The sequence below is a fragment of the Parasteatoda tepidariorum genome, chromosome 9 (assembly GCF_043381705.1).
Source record: "Parasteatoda tepidariorum isolate YZ-2023 chromosome 9, CAS_Ptep_4.0, whole genome shotgun sequence".
Classification (NCBI taxonomy): domain Eukaryota; kingdom Metazoa; phylum Arthropoda; class Arachnida; order Araneae; family Theridiidae; genus Parasteatoda; species Parasteatoda tepidariorum.
In genome coordinates this window covers 6634726-6641891 of record NC_092212.1, presented here as the reverse complement: position 1 = coordinate 6641891, position 7166 = coordinate 6634726, and positions in this window count along the sequence as shown.

Below are 7166 nucleotides of genomic sequence, written 5' to 3'. Positions count from 1 at the left end.
TTAAAGTATATTTGAGTACAGAAAATTTAAAAAGCTGAAACACGCTGAATTACATTTAACTGAAGAGTTATGTAAATTAATTATGTGCAACAGTAATAGTTATGGACAACAGATATGCTGACAGATTTGAATTACTTTTCAGATTCAAAAAGAACAATACTTCCCTTAAGCCTATCCACATAGTGTTTGAAAATTAAAAATACTGTAATGAACCTTATGAAACAATAGCATTAACATCAAACCCAAACTTACACCATCCAGAGAAACCGAAGCACCCAAGCTTATCCAATCAGATGAAGATCCAATAAACATTGACTTTAATGACATCCATGAAAGACTCTTCCAATTATGTCCAGCAATGAAAGCAAAAATATTAGAAGAGGAGAACCAACACCCATGGCAGGAGAATGATGAAATCCCAACTGTAACATCAAACATCATCCCTTGCAGTGCCTCATTGACATCACTGATCCAATACTCGGAATTGGAAAATGCTGGTATTCTATATGTCACATCAAACATAAGCCCCAGCAATTCTATATTGACACCACCTATACAGAATTCAGAGGAAAGTGCTCGGATTTCATATGAAACATCAAACATCATCCCCAGCAGTTCCTCATTCCCACCATTGATCCAGAACTCAGCGGAAAATGTCGGGATTCCATATGAAACGTCAAATATTAACCTTAGCAGTTCCATCTTGACACCATCTATCCAATACTCAGTAGAGGAAAATGCCGGGATTCAATCTAAAGCACCAAACTTCAGCAGTTCTCCCCATGTACCATCTACCCAGGAATTAGGGGAGGAAAGTGCTGGGTTTCAAAGGGAGACATCAAACCTAATCCCCGACAGTTCCAAATATAATGATCCCATTTACAGAAATTTTGGATCAACAGAAAATCTTGAATTTTACTTCGAAATAATAGCTAAAGCAAGACAGGCCGATAGAGAAATAGAAAAAAAAAGAGAGAAAAGCCATCTTGTCAGCAAGTTCCATCAGTCTTCATCGAAGTAGTCACATCCGTGCCAAAAATAGAAGAAACAAAAAATAAGAAAAAATCTTTCAGAAATAAGTTGATTTCCTTAACAAGATGTTTTTCATTCAAAAAGAAGCAAATGCACACTTAAAGAAGAGAAAGTAAAAATCGAGAGAGAGGAGGAAGACATAAGAACTTTGAAAAGAGATCAATTAAAAGAAGATGAAAACATATGGAGCACATAAACATGCTTTGAAAAATAGATCTCCCGCCAAATGTGAATAGCGTTCAGTCATTCGATTTCTACATGCTGTAGGAAGCAACGCAGCTGAAATTCATAAACGAATGAGTAAAGCGTTTAGAGAAGCGTTCGCAAGTGACAACAGTGTGCGGAAATGGTGCAGGGACTTTGATGCTGGACGCACAAATGTTCATCATGCAGGCGGCCATGAAAGGAAGTCATTTTCAAAAGATGATCTTGTTCAGAGAGTGGATCAAGCGATTCGTGGAAATCGTCAGTTCACAATTTCTGGGTAGAGTGAATTGATTCCAAGAATTTCCTCGGTAAGCTTTGTACCATTGTGAGTGAAAGACTCGAGTACCGCAAACTCTGCGCGAGATGGGTTCCGAAGATGTTGTCTGGTCATCACAAAAGTTAACGAATGGGGGCAGCATTAACCTTCCTCCAGCTCTACCATCACAACGGAGATGAGTTTTTGGACAAATTTGCCACAGGAGATGAGGCATGGGTTCATTATGAAACTGAAGAAACACTGGCTAGGAGGACAAACTTTCGTCACAGACAACGAGCTGCAAACCAGCGTATAGAATTATCTGAAAGCACAGGCGGCTGCATTCTATGATGAAGGTATTGGAAAATTGATACCACGCTACGATAAATGTTTGATAATATTGTATCACGTTGTTCCATATAAAGTTTACTTGATTCTGACTGTGATTTTCTCTAAGCGACCAATTGGACCTTGAAAAAAATAGCCCTCGTATTACCTAAATTCCTAATGTATCAGGTAGTGTTATACCTGAATTTTAAATATATAGCACAATTTCATTGAACCAATAACATACTTAGGTATATCTTTACCTATGTCTTAAGGTATTTAGTTACCTTGTAATAGCAAATTTTAACTCGAATTGAAATTTCTTTCTTATCAAGCTGGCTGTAATACAGGAGCAAATACGAGGGCTATTTTTTTTTCTAAGTCCGATTGGTCGCGTAGAGAAAATCACAGTCAGAATCAAGAAAATTTCAACAACGTGATACAACATTAAGCTACATTTCGGTGTAATCACCGTTCCCATTCATACATTTGTCGTAGCGTGGTATAAATTTTCCAATACCTTCATCATAGAATGCTGCCGCTTGTGTTTTCAGCCTATTCTATACGCTGGTTTGCAGCTCGTTGTCTGTGACGAACGCTTGTCCTCCTAGCCAGTGTTTTTTCAGTTTCATAATGAACCCATGCCTCATCTCCCGTGACAAATTTGTACAGAAACTCATCTCCGTTGTGATGGTAGAGCTGGAGGAAGGTTAATGCTGCCCAAATTCGTTAACTTTTGTGATGACCAGACAACATCTTGGGAACCCATCTCGCGCAGAGTATGCGGTACTCGAGTCTTTCACTCACAATGGTACAGAGTTTACTGAGGAAATTCTTGGAATCAATTCACTCTAACCAGAAATTGTGAACTGACGATTTCCGCGATCCACTTGATCCACTCTCTGAACAAGATCATCTTTTGACACTGACTTCCTTTCATGGCCGCCTGCATCATGAACATTTGTGCGTCCAGTATCAAAGTCACTGCACCATTTCCGCACACTGTTGTCACTCACGAACGCTTCTCTGCACGCTTTACTCATTCGTTTATGAATTTCAGCTGCGTTGTTTCCTACAGCATGTAGAAATCGAATGACTGAACGCTATTCACATTTGGCGGGAGATCTATTTTTCAAAGCAAGTAGATAGTTAACCAATAGAAGCAGATAGCCAACAATGGAGCAGATAGCCAAAAATCAACTTTAATAGAGATATACAAACATCAGGAGCAGATATTGAACCATCAATAGCAGGTAGCCAACCACTAGGATGAGAGAATAAGAAGATGATGTAAAAGATACGGAATGAATTAAGGTTTGGTCGCTATAGCAAAGAAAGAGAAAACTAGTGGTACTTAAAAGAAGATAGATGTTCTGTGCACACCTAACCTATCAAAAAAATCGTAAAATGGAAAAACAGCAAAAAAAAATTAAAAAATATAACTGTCCTTTGCGTTGAAAATTATCTTGTGTCTCGGAAGAAAAAAAAACAAAAAGGTGTTAAAAGGAAAGAAAAAAAAGCAAGAAAATCCCCCCGAAAAATAAGAATCTCAATAGAAAATGAAAAAAAAAAACAACTGTAAAATTTTGTATTACTTCAGATGCTACTTCAAATTACTTCATACATTTATGTTAAATGGAATTTCATTTTAATTATGCAATTAATTTTTTTGGCTTAAATAAACAACCTCAAAATTCTCTTGCGATTAATTTTTAATAATTATTGTTTCAATCATTGACTTACTCACCATATTAGATTTTATTTCAGAAACAAGAGAATTCATGAAGTGTTCGGTTGACCAAGCCGTTCGATATATGATGAGAATAGTACAGATTTCGCCAACGAGCAGTAGATTACGTAACTACACGTGGCACTTCAATTAGTTCTGGTATTATTGAAAACCTCATTTATTCTTTAGGTTTTATTAATTTTTTTTAAATATTTTTTTAAATAACGTCAGAGACAAAAAATTTTAATATACATTAAAACATAATATAAATACAGAAAAAAATGAAAAAGGGAAAACTGGCCAAAATTGACAAAAACTAATTTTTTTTTCTTTTTCAAAATCACATAACTTTGTTAAAATGATTTTTTTTTCATTATTCCTGCTTTATAATGCTCATATAAATTCAACTTAGGGAATAGAATACGCATTAGACATAATATTAATATTGAGACATTTTATGGCAAATATAAAAACTTATTCGACAAAAGTGGTCGAAAACTGCGATTAATTATTTTTATTGCAGCTGTAAAATGAAAACTAGTAGTTAAATCCATTAGTTCATAGTCTATTCCCTAGACATACATATTGAAAACATTCCTGCAAAATTTCAAGAGTATAAACTAGAATATATTTAAATATTATATTTAGAATGAAGGAGAATAACCGAAGGAAAATATGAGAAAAAGGCAGATTAAAAAAGACATATTCCCAATTTAATAATTATGGATGGTTTTTTAAATCATCAATAACTTCTGCTTTATTTGACGTAGAAACGAAATTCGAAAGGTTTTAGAATGGTAAAGGTCCACAGCTTTATTTTATTTTTAAAAAAGAGAAAAAATATATCTCGGTCAAAATTGGCTTTAAAAAGGTAGTTGGGTACTTAAATAAACCAGAATCACCAGAATTTAACTAATTCGATTAATTAATTAATTAATTAATTAAATAAGAATTTAATGAATTAATTTAATTCTCCAGAATTTAAACGTCTTCGTCTAAAATATTAAATTAAAGTAAAGTTACATGCTATAAAATGGCGAAATTGTCATTATCCTGGCTTATGAATGCCAGGACATTGAAGTGTTACCAGAAATTCTTTTTAACTGCTAATACTGTAAAGAGGGAAGTTAACCTAAAGAGGGATATTAACCTAATATCAAGTTCATGTATGATTGCAATATGCTTGGATGTAATCAAAGTTATTTATTTACTTAATGATTGATTATTATACACAATTTTATTCTGTACATATCAGCAACAAAATATTTTTTGTTTCTTTCTACAGTGGATAAAAAGAATTAATTTAAGCAATTTATGGCCCATCTAACATAAAGGCTTAACTTGAGTTACTTACTATTAACTTAAAATGATTTGGTGAATTTCTATTTTTTTTTCGAGCAAATGTCAATAAACAGCACTGCTGTCTGTAACATATTAATAAGTGTAGCTAAAGAAGTATACCAAAAAATTTTTACATTATTTTGAAGACTTTGAATTTGAAGAAATTGTGTGGTCCTAATTGTCATGTTTCGTGAGAATCACCCATATATTATTTAAATTAATTAAGCATTATTGGCATCAATAATAACGTGGCAATTTTTTACCTTTCACTTAAAAAAATAAATACAACATTCCCATTAATTTTGCCTTTAAATGCATACATATTTTTTTCTATTTAATTACCGTTGATTTTAAATTAAAATTTTTTGGAAAAAATGTTTTAAAAGAAATATAAATAAAATAAAAAAAATACATGGTATCAGGGGTGAAAGCGAGACGGAAACGAGGAAAGGCTGGTAGTAAAACCTTTCCAGTTATAGCTAGTTTTGGGGAGGAGCTTACTTATTCTTTTTATAAATTTTTCAACAATATCTACTTTATCTTGAATAAGATGCAGTTTTATATATATGCCAGAATTATAAAAGAAATCTTGATAGTTACAGATATTTCATTTTTTTTCGAAAAAAATGCTGGAATGAAATGTTTAACGTACCAGGTTTTTCACTTTTCCGTCTAGCTATATAAGGGCTTTCACCCATGCATGGTACATACCTGCCAACTCTTCCGGATTTTCCGGAAGATTTTATTTTTATATTTAAAGTGGTAGTAATTATATACTATTTTTTCTTTTATAATCTTAATTTTTAAATGATATTGATCACCACTATTCTTACAAAAATTAAGCACATATATTAATATGCGTTACAATCCTGGTTGTCAACTTAAGTTTTCTCAAATACAACGTATTTGTTTGATTAAAATTGAAGTTTTAATTTCCTTTCAATACCACTGGGAAAAATAATAATGGAAGGGATTGAAAGTTGGCAGGTATGCATGGTATCAGATAACTTTAAAGGTATAAATTTGATGACGTAACTCTTGCGTGTTGCCACATCATGTTGCTCATTGAACTTATTTGACATAGCGAATATAAAATAATTCCATATTTAAATTCGTGCAATTAACAATTTTTTTTATCAAAAAAAACTATAAGCTAGATATTGTCACTGGTGTTATTCTTAAAATATGTGACAAAACTGAATTGTTTATAGTTAAATTTAAGACAATGACTGACGCTTGATCAATCAGAAAATTCCATTTAGTTTTTCGCACATCCCGTTCGAACGGTTTGTCGCAGAATGCTATAATATCGACAGTGACCTTCCTTGTGCTTCAAACTATCTGTATGCTAAGTTTCGTCGATTTCATTTGGATGATTTAGGAGTCTGTAAAGGATACACAAACACACAGAGAGAAATTAATTTTTATAGATTCGATAGATTCACATAGATCAGGCAGTGGTAAATAAAATAAAGTAAAGAATTATTTGTCCCGCCTTCTAATAAATTGGTAATAAAATAATTCGGATGTGTGTGTGTTCTTTTTTCTTCCTGAAAGCGGCACTTACCTGGTTCTTCCACTAAGTATAGCTAAAATATTATTTTTATTTTACTTAAGGTTATATGTTGTAATCTATGTTGCTTAACGTTATATGTTGGTGGCCTTACGTTATTGAAGTAAGAAGAGATTTTTGTTTGTAATTCATACCAATGGAATAAAGATAAAATGTATTTAGCATCTCATGGCATGATGCTAATACTCGCGACCGATTCAAGATAGTTAAAATTTACCACTATTACGAGATTTTCTCGGGTACATATCCCCTTCGAGGGGCGTAAAACACTTAATTCCTAAGTATAGGTATTAAGACTGATTGGTGCAGTTTTAATAATCACCAAATATATCAATATATTTTGTACCTATATAAGTATATTTGGTCCTTATTACATAACCCTTCAACATTTGAGTTTATACGTATTTGTCAGTGGCCGCCAAAGACGCATTAATTAAAGAAAACAACAACAAAACAGAACTTTATAATGCTTTTGGAGGATGAACATTTCTCTATCTGACCTTTAATTTACTGTTAAAATTATTAAAAGTACTGATGGAAAAAAGTTATTAGAATTCTAATTCCTTCAAATATTATACACTATCTTAGCTACCACTGGAAAATAGTATATTCTGAAAGTACGGAAAACTCTAGAATTCTTATCAAAACTAAATCGACAATTACCAAAATACCAGCAGTACGTATTAACGTCAGGGATACAC